At 38.8% G+C, this 20,287-nt stretch overlaps 1 protein-coding gene across 2 annotated transcripts in view; it reads right to left on the reverse strand.

Moving 5' to 3' along the window:
• STARD3NL (STARD3 N-terminal like) overlaps nucleotides 1-15,903 on the reverse strand; it is a 66,832-nt gene extending 50,929 nt beyond the window's left edge. Inside the window, exons 1-2 of one of the 2 annotated variants that reach the window (XM_023589974.2) lie at nucleotides 15,700-15,885; nucleotides 14,936-14,991 (exon numbers count right to left, since the gene is read on the reverse strand). The gene's annotated coding sequence lies outside the window, so the exon portion shown is untranslated. Of the gene's footprint in view, nucleotides 1-14,935; nucleotides 14,992-15,699 lie in introns of both variants that reach the window. The other variant, XM_004462575.5, reaches the window with a different exon arrangement.
• Between the last annotated feature and the right edge of the window lie 4,384 nt (nucleotides 15,904-20,287).

The following is a 20,287-nucleotide window of genomic DNA, read 5'->3' on the forward strand; positions in this document are numbered from 1 at the left end:
CCTGCTATCTCTAAGCTCCTACCCCAAATAAATATCCTTCATAAAAGCCAACAGGCTTCTGGTATTTTGCATCAGCACCCCTTTGGCTGACTAATACAGATGTCGAAACAAGTATCATGAATTAACTTAAGTGAAGCAACAGATACACAGTATATTAAGATGACACTAGGCGGCGGACTTGGTCCAGTGGTTAGGGCATCTGTCTACCACATGGGAGGTCCACGGTTGAAACCCCGGGCCTCCTTGACCCGTGTGGAGCTGGCCCATGTGCAGTTCTGATGCACGCAAGGAGTTCCGTACCACGCAGGGGTGTCCCCCGCATAGGGGAGCCCCATACGCAAGAAGTGCGCCCCATAAGGAGAACCGCCCAGCGCAAAAGAAAGTGCAGCCTGCCCAAGAATGGCACCGCACACATGGAGAGTTGGCACAACAAGATGACACAACAGAAAAAAGAAACAGATTCCCATGCCGCTGACAACAACAGAAGCGGATAAAGAAGACACAGCAAAAAGACACAGAGAACAGACAACCGGGGTGGGTGGGGGAGGGGAGAGAAATAAATAAATAAATAATCTTAAAAAAAAAAAAGAGGACACTAGGGAAACAAACAGAAGAAATCATAAATATACTTAAAAAGATAACAGACTTGATAGTGAAGTCAATGAAAGAAATTAAAAATATGCTGGAAGCACACAACAGTAGATAAGAACAGGCAGAGGAAAGAATTAGTGACATCAAATATGTAGAACATCTGAAATCACACAGATAGTAGAACAGAAAGATAAAAAATTCAGTAGGGACTCAGGAAATTGAATAACACAAAGTCAAAAACATACATGTTATAGGCATCACAGAGGAAGAAGAGAAGGGAAAGGGGGCAGAAGAAGTGTTGGAGGAAATAATAGCTGAAAATTTCCCAACTCTTACAAGGGACATGGATGTACATGTCCAGGAAGTGTAGTGCACTCCAAACAATATAAATCCTAACAGGCCTATCCCAAGACACATATCTATCGAACTGTCTAATGCTCAAGACAAAGAGAATTATTAAAGCATCAAGAGAAAAGAGATCCATCACATACATGGGAAACCCAATAAGATTAAGCGCTGATGTTTCATCTGAAATCATGGAGTCAAAAAGGCAGTGGTATGACATAGTTAAGGTGCTAAAAGAAAAAAAATGCCAGCCACAAATCCTATACCCAGCAAAACTGGCATTCAAAAATGAGGAAGAATTCAAAATACTCACAGATAAACAGAAATAAAGAGAATTCTTCAACAAGAAGCCGGCCCTTCAAGAAATACTAGAAGGAGTGCTGCAAGTTGAAAGGAAAAACAGGAGACAGAGGGTTGGCGAAGAATATTGAAAGGAAAATTACTAGTAAGAATAACTAAAAGGATAAAGAGAAAAACAAAATGACATGAATAAACCAAAAGAAAAAGTGCCTAATGTAAGTACTGCCTTGACAGTGATAACAATAAAAGTTAATGGATTAAACTCTCCAATCAAAAGACATAGATTCACAGAATGGCTAAGGAAATATGACCCATCTATATGCTGTCCACAAGAAACCTTATATCAAGGGACATAAGGAGATTGCAAGGAAAAGGCTGAAAAGCGATTTTACATGAAAACAATAACCAAAAAAAGACAGGAGTAACAATACTAATATTGGACAAATAGACTTTAAATGTGAGACTATTGTAAGAGACAAAGGATACTATATAGTAATAAAAGGGGTAACATACCAAGAAGAAAGACAGTCATAAATATTTGTGCATGTAACCAGGGTGCCCCAAAACACATGAGGCAAACAATGGAAAAACTAAGGGGACAAAGAGATGCCTCTATAATTATAGTGGGGGTCTTTAACACCATTATCACCATTAGACAGAATATCTTGATAGAGGGTTAATAAAGAAACAGAGACCTTAAATAAATACTTTCAGGATCTAGACCTAATAGACATATACAGAACATTATACCCAAACATGGCAGGATTACACATTTTTCTCACATACACATGAATCATTCTCCAGGATATACCACATGCCAGGTCACAAAACAAATCTCAACAAATTTAGAAAGATTGATATTATACTAAGTAATTTATCAGACCACAACGGAATGAAGTTGGATAATAACAATGGGCAGAGAACCAGAATAGGCACAAAGACATGGAAGTTAAACAACATACTCTTAAACAATCACTGGGTCAAGAAGGCAACTGCAAAAGAAATCAGTAACTACCTTGAAACGAAAGAAAATGAGAACACAACATATGAAAATCTATGGGATGCAGCAAAAGCAATGCTAAGAAGGAAACTTATATCCATAAATGCCTATATTAAAAAAAAAAGAGCTAAATTCAAAGACCTAATGGCACACATGGAGGAACTAGAAAAAGAACAAACTAATCCCAGAGTGAGCAGAAAGAAGGAAATAACAAAGATTAGGGCAGAACTAACTGAAATTGAAAAAAAAAAAACCACTAGAAAAAAATGAAAACCAAAAATTGGTTCTTTGAGATTAATAAAATTTACAAACCTGGGGCTAGACAACAAAGAAAAAAAGAGACGATGCAAATAAATAAAATAAAAAATTAGAAAGGGTATATCACCACTTATTCCATGGTTATAAAGAATATTATAACAGGAAAGGTTGAAAAACTATATGCAAACAAGATGAATAACTCAGATGAAATGGATAAATTTCTAGACCCACACAAGCACTTACATTGGTGAAAGAAGCAACTGATGAACTCAAGAGACCAATCAACTGCAAGTATGAGACTGAATTAGTCATCAAAAACCTCCCAAGGAAAAGTTAGGACCAGAATGCTTCACAACCGAATTTTACCGATCATTCCAGAAAGAACTAACACCAATCCTGCTTAAACTCTTCAAAAATAGAAGTGGAGAGAACATTACCTAACTCATTCTATGATGTAAACATCACCCTAATACTAAAGCCATGTAAAGATGTCACAAGAAATAAACCTATAGACCAATTCTCTAATGAACTTAGATGCTAAAGTCCTCAACAAAATACTGGCTAATCATAATTAACAGCACATCAAACAAATTATACACCATGATCAAGTGGGTTTTATCCCTAGTATGCAAGGATGGTTCAACATAAGAAAATCAATCAACATAATATAGCACATTAATAGATCAAAAGAAAAAAAATCAAATGATCATCTCTATTGGCACAGAAATAGCATTTGACAAAATACAGGATCCTTTCTTGATTAAAAAAAAAAAAAAAACTTAGAAAGATTGGAAAAGATGGAAAATTCCTTAACATGCTAAAGGGTATATATAAAAAACCTGCTACTAACATCACGCTCAATTGTGAAATGCTAAAGGTTTTCCCGTGAAGATCTGGAACAAGACAAGGATGCCCATTGTCACTAATCTTATTTAACACTGTGTGAGAAGTACTAGCCTGTGCACTTAGGCATGAAAAAATAATAATAAAAGGCATCCAAATTAGGGAGGAAGAAGTAAAAATTTCACTATTTGCAGATGACATGATCTTATATTTAGAAAGACTGAAAAATCTACAACAAAATGTTCATAGCTGATAAACAAGTTCAGTAAAGTAGCAGGATATAAGATCAATGTGCAAAAATCAGTTGATTAGTACACTAATAACGAGCAATCTGAAGAGGAAAGCAAGAAAAAAATTACATTTACACTAGCAACTAAAAGAACCAAATATCAAGGCACAAACTTAACTAAAGACATCAAGTACTTTTACACATAAAACTATACAACACTGTTAAAGGAAATCAAAAAGAAGACCTAAATAAATGGAAGAATATTCCATGTTCATGGGCTGGAAGACTAAACATCACTAAGATGTCTGTCCTACCCAAACTGATTTACAGATTTTATACAATCCCAATAAGAATTATAACAGCATTTTTTAGCGAACGGGAAAAGCCAATTATGAACTTTATGTGGAAGGGCAAGGAGTCCCAAACAGCCAAAAATATGTTGAAAAGGAAAAATGAAACTGGAGAAATCATGCTACCAGACTTTAGACATACTACAAAGCTACAGTGATCAAAACTGCATGGTATTGGCACAAGGATAGATATACTGATCAATGGAATCTGAGAGTTCTGATACAGATCCTTGCAAATACGGTCGACTGATATTCAACAAGGCTTGTAAATATGGTCCACTGATACTCAACAAGGCTACTCAACTGGGACAGAATGGGTCTTCAACAAATGGTGCTGGGAGAACTGGATAGCCATAGCCAAAAGAATGAGAGAGGAGTACCATCTCACACCCTATACAAAAATTAACTCAAGATGGATCAAAGACCTAAATATAAGAGCCAAGACCATAAAACTCCTAGAAGATAATGTAGGCATGCATCTATGAGATCTTGTAGCAGGAAATGGTGGTGTAAAGTTTATACCAAAAGCAAGAGCAATGATGGAAAAAACAGGTAAATGGGATCTCCTCAGAATTAAAAACTTTTGCACTTTATTTGTTCAAGAAAGTGAAAAGGCAGCATATTCAATGGGAGAAAATATTTGGGGACCACTTATCCAATAAGGGCCTAATATCCAGCATATATAAAGCAATCCTAATCTCTAAAATAAAAAGAAAACCCATCTAAAAAATAGATGAGAGATTTAAATAAACACTTTCCTAAAGATGAAATACAAATGGCTAAAAAGCACATGAAAAGATGCTCAACATCACTAGCTAACAGAGAAATGCAAATCAAAACTACAATGAGATATCACCTTACACCTATTAGACTGGCATCTGTTAAAAAAGAGAGAGAGAACTAAAAGTGTTGGAGAGGATATGGAGGAAAGAGAACTCTCATCTACTATTGGTGGTAATGTATGATGGTGCAGCCATTGTGCAGGACAGTTTGGCAGTTTGGTGGTTCCTCAGGAAGCTATCTATAGAATAGTTACGTAATTCTATAGCTAACTATAGAAATGCCATATGATCCAGCAATCCCACTGCTGGATATATACCCAGAAGAATTGGAAGCAGGGACATGAACTGATATATGCTTACCAACATTCACAGCAGCATTATTCACTATTGCCAAAAGTTTGAAGCAACACAAGTGTTCATCAGCAGATGAATGAATAAGCAAATGTGGTATATACATACAATGGAATATTACTCAGCTGTCAGAAGGAATGAGGTATTGATGCACACGACACTGTCAATGCATCTTGAAGATCTTATGTTGAGTGAAGAAGCCAGTCACTAAAGGACAAATATTGCAGGACTTCACTGATATGACCTAAGCATATTGAGCAGACTCACAGAGCTAGAGTCTGGAAGACAGGTTACCAGGATATAGAAAGGGAGTAGAGGCTGGTGAGCTGATGCCCGAAATGGGCAAACCAATGATAAGGTGGAAGAGGGTGATGTGGCAGTGGTGAAGATGGTTCAGAGATGTGAGTGGGGTCGATGGTGCTGGAATGTGAGGGTGAGCAGGGTGGGGAGGTTGGGTTGGACCATCCCTGAACTGAGGGAGGGGTGGAGGAAGGAACAGGTGAACCCTGGAGATTTGTAGGTCTGTGGATGAAACTACAATAGTGGGAATGTTCTTGTGGCAAATATGGCAGTGGAGGGTCACTGCTGCAGGGCATCAGTGGTGGGGGGATATGTGGGAAAGGGTGAACATAGGACATACTTCTATGGAATATGAATGTGTTTGTCTTGCCACTGTGTGTCATCTCAGTGGGTAGAGTCCCACACAATAAACAAGAAAACATTAAACTCCCATTCTGGGGAGTCCTATTATGTTTTCAAATAGGGGGACAAGAAACCCTTGAGTTCATAGGCAGTGCCTATTAAAACAGACCAGTATGTCAAGCTCTCAGTAGTAACACATGTAACTATGAACCTTATTCCTAAAAAACTGAAACTTAGTGTTACCATAGGTCATAGGTTAAGAGGGGAGGGGGAAGGAAGAATGGGTAGAACACAGAGCATTTTGGGGGCACTGGAAATGTTATGTATCATTTTGCATTCACAAACACAGATCATTATATAATTCATCAGAGTCTGTTTAAGTAAACAGTGCAAAATGTAAACCATAATGCAAACCATTGATCATAGTTAGTCGCAATGCTTAGATATGTGTTCATTAATTTTAAGAAAGGTACCATACTCATGTAAGTTATTATTGTTAGGTTGAGGAGGGGGTGGTATATGGGAATCCCTTATATTTTCTATGTGACATCTTTGTAGCTTAAAGTTTCTCTGAGGGAAGCAAATTTGGCCCAACAGATAGGCCGTCCGCCTACCACATGGGAGGTCCAAGGTTCAAACCCAGGGCCTCCCGACCCATGTGATAAGTTGGCCCACGCACGGTGCTGATTCACACAAGGAGTGCTGTGCCATGCAGGAGTGTCCCCCGTGTAGGGGAGCCCCACACATAAGGAGTGCACCCCGTAAGGAGAGCCGCCCAGTGCGAAAAAAGTGCAGCCTGCCCAGGAATGGCACTGCACACACGGAGAGCTGATGCAGCAAGATGACACAACAAAACGAGGCACAGATCTGGGTGCTGCTGACAAGAATACAAGCAGACACAGAAGAACACTCAGCAAATGTACACAGAGCAGACAACTTGGGGGGGGGGGGGCAGGGAAGGGGAGAGAGAAATAAAATAAATCTTTTAAAAAAAAGCTTCCTTGAAAATAAAGTGGAAAAAAAAAAAGACACTAGGGAAACATAGCGATATTGTCAACATGCATAAAAGATAACAGATCTTATGATGAATGGCACAATGCAAAAAAAATTATATTTTTTATCTATTTATACTTTGGGCTTTGTTTTTGAATAGGTGTTGGATTGCAGAATGGTTGCAACTGTGGCAGGGGAGGATTACTGGTGCAGGTTGTCAGTGATGTGGGGATGTGTGTGGAGGGGTGCACCTAGGGCATGCCTCTGTGGAATATGAATATGTTTCTATAGTAATGGGGTGTTCTCTTGGTGGGTGGAGACCCACACAATAACCAACAGAATACTGAATGCCATCCTAAGGAGTCCTGCTACATTCTCTTAAGAGTGGCAAGAATCTCTAGAGGACATAGATAGTGCCTAGTGAAAGAGGACAAACCAATACACCAGGCCCTTGATATCAACATCTGTACTTATGAACCTTGTTCTTTTGAAACTGAAACTAAGCCTAGTAATATATATTGCCTGAGAGTTGCTTCCTGAAAGCCTCCTTTTGGTTCAAACATGGCTTTTCTATAAGCCAAATTTGGTATATAAACTGACCACCTTCCCCTCAACATGGGACATGGCTCCCAGGGATGAGGCTCCCTGGCACCAAGGAATTATTACCAAGCACCAACTAGTGATGCATTTGGAAAAAGACCTAGACCAAAAGGGGAAAATATTAAATACAAATGTTTTTATGGCTAAGAGATTTCAAAGTGAGTCAGGATGTCATGCTTATGCACATCACAGAAGGCTCTCACTGATTGCCACAGTAAACACTGCCTCAAGCAGGGGTACTCTTGCGAATTTGAGGCATCTGAACACTAGAGGCAGGGCACACAACCCAAGGAAATCAGCACTCCATTAGTAGACTTTACCTTGCAATACATGATAACCTCTCTCTCCAATGTATCAGAATTATATCCATTTATAATTTTCCTACACATGGTTCTTCTGCCCCTTTTATTTGAACCTATAATTATAGCACTATATCCATTAAATATGTGTCCCAGAAACTCAAATCTTTGGTCTGTTCATATGACAGTTGAGCCCTGAATCTCAGCAGACTTGCTGCCAACTCCTTTCTGCAGTTCACAGGACTCTCCCAGGGCAACCAACAGAAGGGTGATGATGGACAACATCCATCCCAAAAAACAGAGTATCTACAACTGCAAGCAAGACAGTTCCATCCATCTGCCCCAAGGGATCTAAGGCCCCTTCCAATCAGAAGTAGAGTGGGCACCAACATCCCCAAACCATCAAGACTGAGGAATAAATAAGTATAAGGTAAGAATGCAACTATGGACTAAAGTAGACTTATTATTCTACTAACGGAAGAACGTGTAATACTGATATAAAGACAGTGGTCACCAGAGGTTCTGAGAGGAGGGACAGGGAAGAATAGATAAAACAGTTTTGAAACATTGGAACTATTCTGCACGACAATGTAATGATGGATACAGGCCATTATACATTTTGTCAAAACATATAAAATCATGCAGTGCAAAGGGTAATCCATAATGTAAACTACAGACCATGCTTACTAGCAATGCTTCAATATGTGTTCATCAATTATAATAAATGTATCACATGAATGAAAGATATTGTTAATAGGGGAAAGAGTGGGAGGGGGTAGGGGTATGGTATATGGGAATGCCCTATATTTTCAATGTAACATTTACATTTATGTAATCTAAAATTTCATTAAAAATAAAGAAAAAATTTTTTTTTAAATTCTAGATTTCTAGCCTCTCTTGAAATTAGCCAGTTCTGGCAATACTGGATCCACAATGAACTAAGCAGCCTCTCCTTTCTTCCAGTACATGCATTCCCCAATTCACCAGTTGTCACTCAGCCACCTCTATTACTTACATACCTGCTTGGTCCCTGTCAGCATTTGCTTTGTCTCCTGGTTTACAGGGACTTTTAGATGCCTAATAGTTGGTGCTTAGGGTTCACCAAAACCATACCTGATTTAATATCCAGTCCTGCAGATTACTAGCCTATGTAACCTTAGACAAATGGCTTTTGCCTCAGTTTCTTCTACTATAAAATGGGAACAATAATAATATCACCTACCTCACTGGGTTGTTGTGAGGGATTACTTCATATAAAGCAATGGGTCTCAATGGCCAGGGGTTGGGAGAAGATTCTATCCCCTTTCTCCACCCAGCCCTTAAGAAGACACTGCCCAACGTACGGAGTCAATTTTGGTTATCTTAACTGTGTGAGGTGCTAGGCATCCAGTGGGTAAGACTAGGGATGCTTCTAAGCATCCTAGAATGCTCAGGTCAGCCCCCACAACAAAGAATTATCCAGTCCAAGATGTCAATATTGCATTTAGAATAGCACCTGGAACAGAGGGAGCCTTGTGTGTTAGATATCAGTAATGCCAAGACCAAGTCCTGGTTGGTACTCTCACCTTATTTGGAGAAACTAATATTTCAAGAGTTCCTTGTTTTAGCTTTGATGAATTTAACTTAACAGACACACAGGAAAAGGTACTTTGCAAAGTCCCTGTTCTCACATGGTTAATCTAACATGGCTTTACTTCTTCCAGTGGTTCATTTAAAAAAATAATTGTAAGTATTTATTTTCCTGAAACAAAAAACAGAGAAGAATATACTTTGGTGAGCAATACCCAAAATTTAAAAATTATACAGTTCTGAAAATATGGGACATGGGAGCTCTTGTACTGCAAGTTGAAGGAAGTAAGCCATCCTCCAAATCCAGGTTTAATATACTAAGGATGCCCCATTGGCCTCAAGCTATTTTGGGGGGAGAGAGAAAGGGGGGAGGATAATGGTGATGAGAGGAAGTGGAAGAGAAATGTTTTAGTGATACTACCCCAAGTTTGCCCAGGAACACTCTCCAGACTTAACTAGCCCAGAATCAGGAATTTAGTCCCACTCTGATCTTGTACCACCAAGAGAGATATCTTCCTGATATAGATTCACAAGCAAAGCAAGCAAAACATTCAAGAAAGGCCTGAAGTATGCTGTTACCTTCATAAGAAACTGCCAGGAGTTCTGACACAGGACACCAGAACCAAAGACAGCCGGTAACAAGACTCTGCTGCCATGAACCAAGAGTACTGACCAGGAGTCCTGACAGCACTACAAGTAACAAAGATGCCCTGGGCCAGTCATGGTCTCTCTCTGGGCCTCAGTTTTCTTGACTCTAATGTTAAAAAGTGGGATCAGTGTTACAGTTCTACAATGCCATGAACACAGAGACTTTATTTGTGAAAATGTTCCTTCATTATTTACAGTTCCAAAGATTAGAGCTCCTCTCAAGACATCACATGAACTATAGAAGTTAGACCCTTAACTAAAATTAGAGACTCTGTTGAATAAAAGCAAGAAAAGCACTGTGTTAATCAGCTAAAGGGGTGCTGATGCAAAATACCAGAAATCTGTTACTTTTTCTAAAACCTATTTATTTGGAGTAGAAGCTTACAGTTACAAGGCCATAAAGCATAAGTTACTTCCCTCACCAAAGTGTTTTTGCCACACATTGGAGCAAGAAGGCTGTCGACGTTTGCCAGGGTTCAGGCTTCCTGGATTCCTCTCTTCCCAGGGTTCATTTTGCTCCAGGCTCAGCACCTCTGTTTTCTCCTCAAGGTCAGCTGTAGACTATGAGGCTCTCTAGGCTTTGCTTCAGTCCACAAGGCCAGCTGTAGACTATTAGGTAAATGGCTTGTTTCTCTTCCCAGGGCCTTCTCTCTTTCCTCACAACCAAGCTCCTGTGTGCTTACTTCCTGGGGCTCTAACTCAAGATTCCAGTATTAAAACTCCAGCACCAAAAATTCCAACTCTGTCCTTTGCCATGTCTTTTATCTGTAAGTCACCACCACCAAGAGGTGGGGACTCAACACCCTATTGACACGGTCAAATCAAAGCTCTAATCATAATTTAATCATACCCTGGTACAGACCAGTTTACAAACATAATCCAATTTCTATTTTTGGGATTCATGAACCATATCAAACTGCTTCAAGTATACTGATGTGCCTCTCAAAAATGAAGTAACAAAACTGTAAATAAAACCAGAAGGCTCTAGGACCTGCAAAAACTTCACGTGTGTAACAGCTGTTAATCTCCGTTAAGCTTAAATCAACATATATTTGTGCCCCCATATAAATAATTATGCATTTCCAAACATAACAAGATTGGTAGACTGAGTTGCCAAGAAAGACTCCCAAGGTGTGAAAAAATAAGGCATTCACTCAAGATGCACAGGAAATGTTTCATTACGAAAGCAGCATTTGAGATGAACTTAGAAGGACAAGTAGAACTTTGAATGGTTGGAGTTATCCCTCTATAGAGTATTCCAGACTCTACGTAGAGCATAAGCAAAGGCACTGAAGCTGGAAAGCCTAAGGGTTAAGCAAGGCGGATAGTCAGGGATAGTGGATTCAGGCAGAAGAACAGGTAGACTATACTATGAGGTCAAGTCACAACAGGCTGCATGTACAGGATATGGTCATCACTTGCATGAACAATCTTAAAGGAGAGAAGCACTTGGTCAAATATCTAGTAGATAGCTTGAAGAGCAAAAGCTCTTTTACCTATGTGTGGATATCTTCGAACATTTAAAAAAGGTGTTAATCCCACTAACATTATTCTAATTTGACTAGTAAAGAAGACAATCTCATTGTCATCCAAAAAGTATATAAGGTTATTTATTATTAGTTTACTATTTTTTGCCTGTCATATCCCATCATAATTACTAATATAAGCAAATCTTAAATTAAAAACTGGGTACTTTTTAAAAAATTTTAGAAACATAGTAACCCATTTATCAACCATATAATTCATAAGCTGGTTTCTACTTATTTTTAATTGATAACATATTGCTAAAAAAGAGAAGTTACATTACTGAACTGACCCAAGGGCTTCCTCCATTATAGGAAGAAATTCCACTTGCTGACAGAAAGTATGAGCCAACAAACCCTGGGCATTATTTCCACACTTCTAAGCATAAGATGAAGTCTGGAAAATAGTATCTCATTTTAAACTCCTTTTTGGGCAGTTCTGAAATCAAAATTTAAAGCTTAAATGGTCATTTTGAAGCACCTGAAAAATTGTTCAATATCAGTAGCTATTGGGGAAATACAAATCAAAACTACAATGAGATGATATCTCACACCTCATAGAACGGCAATTATTGAAAATAAAAAAAACAAAATAATAAGTGCTGGAGAGGACATGGAGAAATAGGAACACTCCTTCACAGTTGGTGGGAATACAGACTAGTGCAGGCTCTGTGAAAGACAGTTTGGAGGTTCCTCAGGAAACTGAATATAGAACTTCAATATGATCTGACAAACCCTCTATTAGGAATAAATCCAAAAGTACAGAAAACAGTGACACAAATAGACATTTGCACACCAGGGTTCAAAGCAGCATTATTCACAACTATCAAAAGATGGAAACAACCCAACTATCCATCAACTGATGAATGGATAAACAAAATGTGGTATATACATGTGATGGAATATTATGATGCTATAAGAAGTGAAATTAGGACACATATGATAACATGGATGAACCCTGAAGACCTAATGCTGAATGAAATAAGTCAGACACAGAAGACAAATATTGTATGGTCACTAATATGAACAAAATACAACGAATAAATGCATGGAGTTAAAACCTAGAGTATAGGTAACTAGGAAATAGAATGAGGGCTGAGAAGGGGTACCTATGCTTAATGTACATAGAAGTTTTAATTAGATTGACTGTAAAAGTGCAGAAATGGATGAAGTTGATGGTAATACATTATACTGAGTATAACTAGCACAGCTGGTTTACAAAGGGGACTGTGGCTGAGAAGAGTAATCTAGGGATGTAAAAGTCAATTAAAAGAAAGCTTAAGGAGAATGGATGTAGCTTGGGTGGTTGAGCACCTGCTTCCCATGTATGAGGTCCTGGGTTCAATTCCCAGTACCTCCTAAAAATTTTTTTTTAAATAAAATAAAGAAAGCTAGAGAATAATCTAGGAACTGATGAATCTAGTGAACTCAGAGGTGCATGAGAATTGTGGTTGACAGTACAAATAAAAGAATCTTCTTCTATGAACTAGAACAAATGCATATACTTCATTATTACAAGGTAGTAAGACAATGGAAATGCATGGGGAAAATACAATTAATGTAATCTATGGACAATAGTTAACAATATTGTAATATTCTTGCATCAATGTCAAAGAAGTACCAAGTTAATAGGAGTATGGAAAAAATATATCAAATGTATGCTATAGACCATAATTAGTGGTAATAGTCTGCGAATATTATCTCATAATTTGTAACAAAAGTTCCACAACATTGTAATGTGTTGGTGGAAGGGAGTTGTATGGAAATTCTGCACATTTGCATGATTGTTTTGTAAATTCACAACTTCTATAATAAAAATACATATTTTTAAAAAAGGTCATACCACTCAACTAACAGAAATCAAAGCTCCATCCAGAAAGTTTATACCTGCTCACTGCCTGAGAAGGGTAAAAAAGGCAAAGGATTATTTCAACTCAACAAGAAGTATTATCTTTTTAAAAACTACCTTTGACCTTTTAAGAGTGTATGGACAGTAAATTCATGACATCAAAACATCATATTTTTATATATCAGAAACTCCTTGCTATGGGACTTTCATGAAGGAAGACTATGAAGAACAGGAGTAAAAATGCAAAGCTGAGAGAGTTAGCCGGAAGGAAAACTAGTGCCCATTTGGACCCTATCTGCCTTATGTTTTGAAAATCACTTAACTTCTCTGGGTCTCCACAACCCCACCTTTAACTGAGAAGGCTAATCACATGACCTCTAAAATGCCACACTATAAAACAAAATTTTAAATAACAATTTGTTGCTATTATTATATATTCAAGGAAACAGTGTATCCCTGAGCATGGAGGTTCTATTAGTACTAGCTGTATGGCTATAAATGTACGTTTCCTTTTTTATCAGGCAGGGATAATATTCATCACTGCAAACTGTTGGAAGTATGACAATGGTTGTAATAGACCTGGCACATCAAAGGCACTAAAAAAAGCCAGACATAGGTCCCTGGTCAATAAAAGAAATTCTAATGGGAAATGATAATCTACTTGACAACATCATTTCCTAGAACTTGGCTTGGAGAAGGGCAGGGGCTGACTGCCAGTACTTTCCAAAGGGAATGCACATAAAGATAATATTGGAAAGGATTCATGGTTGGGAATGGGGAGGGTAAAAAGAGGGAACTGAAGATAAGTAGAGGCTCTGAGGTCTGCTCAGAAAGACAATGCAGAAGAAAGATATCTTGTGGAACATAGTGCTTGAGGGTAGAAAACATTTTTTTAAGAAAGAGAACCACTGGTGAAAAACTATGAACTACTGCAGTGATTTCATAACCAAAAGAAAGCAGAGAGCAGGTTCGAGTCTGTTACTAAAAGAAAACAAAAAGGGTTTTGCAATATAGAAATTATACTGCCTTTGCCTGCCTTCAATTCTTACACAAGATACAAATGATCTGGCTGCTGCCATCCTTTCCAGTGTGATTTCCTACCATTCTGCCCCTACTTCACTCTCCCCTGCTTCAGCCACACTGCCATCCCTTCTGTCCCTGGAACATGCCAAGCTCACTGGTCCTTTAGCTCCTTTGCACTGCTACCTCTGCCTGGAAACTTCCTGCAGATCTTTCCATGGCTGACTCATTCAAAACATTCAGGTCTCACCCAAAATATCTTCTTCTCACCTATCTATATTTCTCCATGCATTCCAGTCACTCTAATCCCATATATATATATATGCATTTATCATTATCTTATATATATATAAGCATTTATCATTATCTTAAATTATTTTTATCTGTCTTCAAGTTTATTATACCTCCTTCACCAGAAGGTAAACTCTTTACAGGCAGGGACCTTATCTAAATTGTTCATCACTCAAATCCCAATACCTAAAACAAAGCATGGCATAGAAAGGTATCCATCAGATAAAGTGTCCAATGAATAAAATGTAAATGGAAACAATCACTACTCTTCTATGAATACAAGTAATGAAGTCTTCGGAGGGGGTTTTAACTTCATTGTACTTCTAGAAAGAGAAAGTGTTTAAGTAGGTGGTATATAAATGGGAATTAATTTCAGAACCCATCCCAACAAAGAATCTAAGATAAACAAACTGAACTAATTCCCGTATATCTGAGAGGTTAGACTTTGTTACCTTGCTAAACTTATCCAAACTATTACTGAGACAAGTGATGAATTCAGTGATCTCATCTGTGAAATAGAAAACAAATAACATGGTGAACAATTGCTATTGAGAGGATTGTGAGAAAAGTTTCACAAGGTTAACCTATGTTTGAATTAAAAGATGGAAAAAATAAAAATCCCTTCCTAATCCTAAACAAACAGTAGGCATGCTACTGAGATTTCAAAAAGTGGCCAGATAATCATGCATGGGCAAACTGAAACCACAGGCAGAAAAGTCATGGGTCGTGCATTAAAAAATAACATACGTATGTTTTTTTTACATATAATATGAATACAGCTTTCTTGATAATCAAGAGGTCGGTGGCCGACGACGAGAGCGTCTGGTGACCACGCATCAGCCCCAGGCACACTCTTGCTCACTCTGGAGGGCCCAGGGTGCACAGCGAGGGCAGGACCCCACGGCAGGCCTCCTAAGGATGAAGGAGCGCGGCCCTCACTATCTGCATCCATCCCATCAATCCCGTTCCCAGCCGTGCGGGAAGCCAGGCTCAGCATTCCGCAAGTTCACTTTGCATCCTTTGAAAACACAGCGTGCCTGGCCCTTCCTCCTGCCCTGAGGATCGCGGGGGGTTTGCGCAGAGCTCAGCAAATACTGCGAGACGCCCGGCCCTCGGCGGCTCCTGCTGCCCTCCTGTGAGCCCCGAGCAAGTCACCTGACCTCGGGTGACTCAAGTTTTCCCACCTGTCAAATAGGGAGACGGGAGACCAGCCTACCTCATCGGGTGGTTCCGGGGACAGCCTCCCCAGGCTGGCCCGGGAACAGCGGCTTCGTGGTGGCGCCCGCAGGGCCCTCACGGGCGGAGGGGCGGGGTTAGGCGAGGCGGGACCGGGGGCCGGGCCCAGAAGGGACAGGCAGCGCACTGCCCGCGGCCAGCTGCGCGTGGAGCGTCCCGAGTACCCGGCTCGTGACGTCAGCGCGCTGACTGGGACGCACGGATCCGGCTGGGCCTTGAGCGGACACGGAGATAGGCGATTGGTTACTACGTCTGTCAGTCATCTTCCTGCCAGTAAACGACGCGGGAAAGCGGGAATGGGCGGGCTGTTCTAACCTAAGGAAGAGTGGGAAGCTGGGATAATTTGAAAGTCGGGGGCTCATACAGAACTCAGCATTGATTGTGTGTAGTGAGACTTCCGCTTCGTCTAGGTGGCGATCTCCTTCTTCTGCCTTCCTGTAGTGTCTTCAAGTGGAGACTTATGTTCCAGCAGGTGGAAAATAATCTTGGGAATGTATTTCAGAGCTCCCCGGGCACCTCGCACTGAGAAGCAGTCCAGCAATGACCCATTAGGACATTTCAAGGACTCCGCTCAAGTGGCACCTTCATCTGGAATTCTCCTGAACTCCCCCAGCTCTGTTTAGGCGACCTTTTCTCTGCTTCCTTGGCATAGCGAACACATACCTGTATCTTAGTAGTAGTCACATTTGTATTGTATTTGTGTGTTTTCCCACGAGATCGGGCATCTTTATTATAAATTTTTTAGAATAAAAAAAAACTTTTCCCGATAGGTAGTGCAGCTATATATTTCAAAAATATAAAGATACACCATGAAAAGTCTCCTTCCCATCCCAGTTCTTCAGTCACTCAGTTCGCCTCCGAGAGGTAACCAGTGTTGCTGATTTTCTTGAGCATTCTTCCAAAGACATTCGAAGTGCTGTCATTAACTTTAAATTACACAAGTAATATCATAATGCATACAGAAACGTGAACATTACATATTAGACTAAAACCTCAGTTACCGATGACAAGCTGGGGTCTCTAGACGATGGCTCCTAATTCCTCTGTATTTACGTATTGGTAGATTACTTTTTCCTCTCAACTTTATATCTTTGAGTTCTTTCCAAATCTATGTATAAATACTGCATGGTAGTCCTCAGAACCAATATACAAAATTTAATTTACCATCCCCCTTCCCGTAGACATGTACATTGCTTCCATTATGTTTTTCTTTTAATTAGAAGCAATGTTGCCTTCAACATATGTGTCATGCCTTTTTAATTTCTAGGTGCAAGTAATCTCTAGGTTAGAGACACTTGGAAGTGAACATGCTGAGTCATAGAGTATGCACCTTTCAAATCTTCATAGTAGATTCTGTGATTTGTTCCCCTGAGTAGATGTTACAGTTTACAGTTCCACCACTAGTGTAGGAGCAAACCTACACTTGTTACAACCCAACTCCTGAAGGACACAAGTTGGTGCGACTGTGAGACCAAAGAACGCACCTGGCACTTAGTGAGGCATAAGCTTTATTGGGACTTACAGACAGAAGAGGCACTCTGATGGTGGTGGTTCAGAGAATAAAGATAGTGCTCTGCAGAGAGATGAGAAAATGAGGGGTGATATGTAAGGGGTTTCAGAATAAGGACAGTCCATAAGGTATGGGAACAGAGTTTCTGCTAGGATCACACGAATCCTATACTTGGGGCTTGGTGATGTTTTCACTACACTCATAGAAAGGAGTTTACAAAGGACATTCACTGCTTTGGGAAGATTATAGTTTATGATACCATCTATAAATTCCCCCTCTAGGGGAGACATGACTTATGTCTAGGTCACACAGGCTGCCACGTGCTGAGGACTTGGTGATGGGGACCCCTGGGTACCTACAACACTCTTTCCAAAATTGATAAAATCAAACATTTTAAACTTTTATCTAATGATGAATGTGAAATTATTTTAAAATGATTACTCATACCAAAAAATGCAATAATCATTTAAGTATTTTTGGTCACTGGCATCCAATAAAAAAGTTCTTAATCTGAACCCCATTCCAGTGGGTGTGAACCCATCCTAAATAGCACCTTTCTATGTTATTTTTAGTTAACAGTGAATCAGAGTGAGTCTTAATCCTGTACCTGGCGACCTTATAAAGAGAAAGCCACTGGAGAAACAGGAAGCAGAAAGCCAGTAGAAAACAGAACCTGGAAGAGAAGGGAGAGGACAGCGGCTTGTGGCGATACAGGAATACAAACCAAGGAACCCCAGGGATCTTCAGGAAGAAAGCATCACCTTGCTAATGCCTCAATTCTGGAATTCTTCTAGCCTCAAAACCGTGAACAAATAAATTCCCAGTGTTTAATCCAACCCATTATGTGGTATTTGTTATAGCAGCCTGGAAACCCAGACAGTGGCAAAGTGAACAAAATAATTTCCTCCCAGACCAAGGTATAAAATGTTTACCAGCAATATAAAAGCTCTGCTCATGCTCAGTCATAGTCATTACATAGCTGCACAGGTGTGTGAGCCCCCCTCCCCACCCCATGGGTCAAGCGCTTGCTATGCACAATCAAAATTAATTTTGCCTGCTTTTAAGTATTTGTAGATGGGCACAGAGTATATATTCTTGGTCAGCTTTTTTTCATTCAACATTATATTTGTAAGATGCATCGTTGTTAAAAAATATAGCACTAGTTTATTCATTTCCATTATTGTATAAAATTCCAAACTTTCCTTTTCTATTTTACTGTTACTTAACGTTAGATTGGGATTGTTTCAAATGATACTGCTATAAATATTCTTGTACCTATCTATTCATGTACATAGTTATGCATTTGATTTTATTTAATAGTATATACCTAAGACTAGTATTACTGTGTCATAGGATATACATACATTCATCATTACTGCACACTGCCAAATAGTTTTTGGTTTTACCAATTTACAAATTCACTAGCAATGAGTGAGAAATCCAGTTGTTCCAAATCTTTTCTAAAACTTGGTATTATCAGTTGTGTTTTATATTAATATATATTCTGGTGATTATGTAGGGGTTTCACATTTTGGATTTAATTTGCATTTCCTAGATGACAAAATGAGTTTAGCATCTTTTTATATGTCAATTTGCCATTTGGATATGCTCTTTTGTGAAATGTCTCTTCAATTCCTTTGTCCATTTTTAAAATTAGATTGCCCATCTTTTCTTATTGATTTCTAGGAGATTAATATATTCCAAATGTAAGTCCTTTGTCAGTTATATGTGTATTGTGAACATTTCACATACTCTATAACCATCTTTTCAGTATAAAGTGAACCTACTTTAGGTTAATATTTTTCTTACCCCCTGGTCAATGCAAGGACCTTAAAATATTTTAATTTCATTTACCCAGCTACTGGGTTTTGTACTCTTGATGGCACACACCTTTTTTAATTAGAAGGGTGATGGGTTTACAGAAAAATCATACATAAAATAGAGGGCCTTTGTGTACCACCCTATTATTAACACCTAACACTGGTTTTATCAACATGGGTGTGGTATATTTGTTACAATTCATGAGAACACATTTTTATAATTGTACTATTTAACTGAGGATTCACTATTTGTGTTGTTCAGTGCCATGGATTTGTTTTTCATATTTTTATTCTACTAACATATCTATAACCTAAAATTTCTCCTTCTAACTACATTCAAGTATACAATTCACTGCTGTTAATTACATTCACAGTGTTGTGCTACCACCACCACCATCCAATACAAAAACTTTCCCGTCATTCCAGGGAGAAACTCGGTACATTTCAAGCCTTAATTACTATTCTCTATCTCCACCCCATTCCTTGGTACCCTATATTCTGTGTCCTGACTCTATCAGTTTACTTATTCTAATTATTTGATATCAGTGAGAACATACAATACCTGTCCTTTTGTATCTGGCTTATTTCAATCAGCATAAGATCTTCAAAGTTTATCCATGTTGTCACATGTATCAGAACTGTATTCCTTTTAATGGCTGGATAATATTCCATAGTGTGTATATGCCACATTATGTTTAAATACTCATCAGTTGATGGACAATTGGACTTCTTACATCTTTCAGCAATTAGGAATAATGCCAGTATGAACATAAGTATGAAAATATCTGTTTGAGTCCCTCTCAATTCTTTTGACTATATACCTAGAAGTGGGATTGCCAGATCATATGGTAATTCTATCCTGATCTTTTTGAGAAACTGCCAAATTGTTGCCCACAGTGACTGAATCATTTTACATTCCCACCAACAACAAAGGAGTTTTGCTATTTCTCTGCATTCTCTCCAACACTTGTAATTTCCTATTTCTTTATTAGCAACCACTTTAATGGATGTAAAATTATATCTCCTGTGGTTTTGATTTACATTTCCCTACTGGATTATGATGTTGAGCATCTTTTCATTCACTTTTTGGCCATTTGTATATCTTCTTTGAAAATGTCTATTCAAGTCTTTTTGCCCACTCTTTAATTGTGTTGTTTCTCTTTTTGTTATTGAGCTGAAAAATTTCTTTATGTATACTGCATATTAAATCTTTGTAGGATATGTGGTTTCCAAATATT

This window comes from Dasypus novemcinctus, chromosome 5, assembly GCF_030445035.2.
Source record: "Dasypus novemcinctus isolate mDasNov1 chromosome 5, mDasNov1.1.hap2, whole genome shotgun sequence".
Taxonomy (NCBI): domain Eukaryota; kingdom Metazoa; phylum Chordata; class Mammalia; order Cingulata; family Dasypodidae; genus Dasypus; species Dasypus novemcinctus.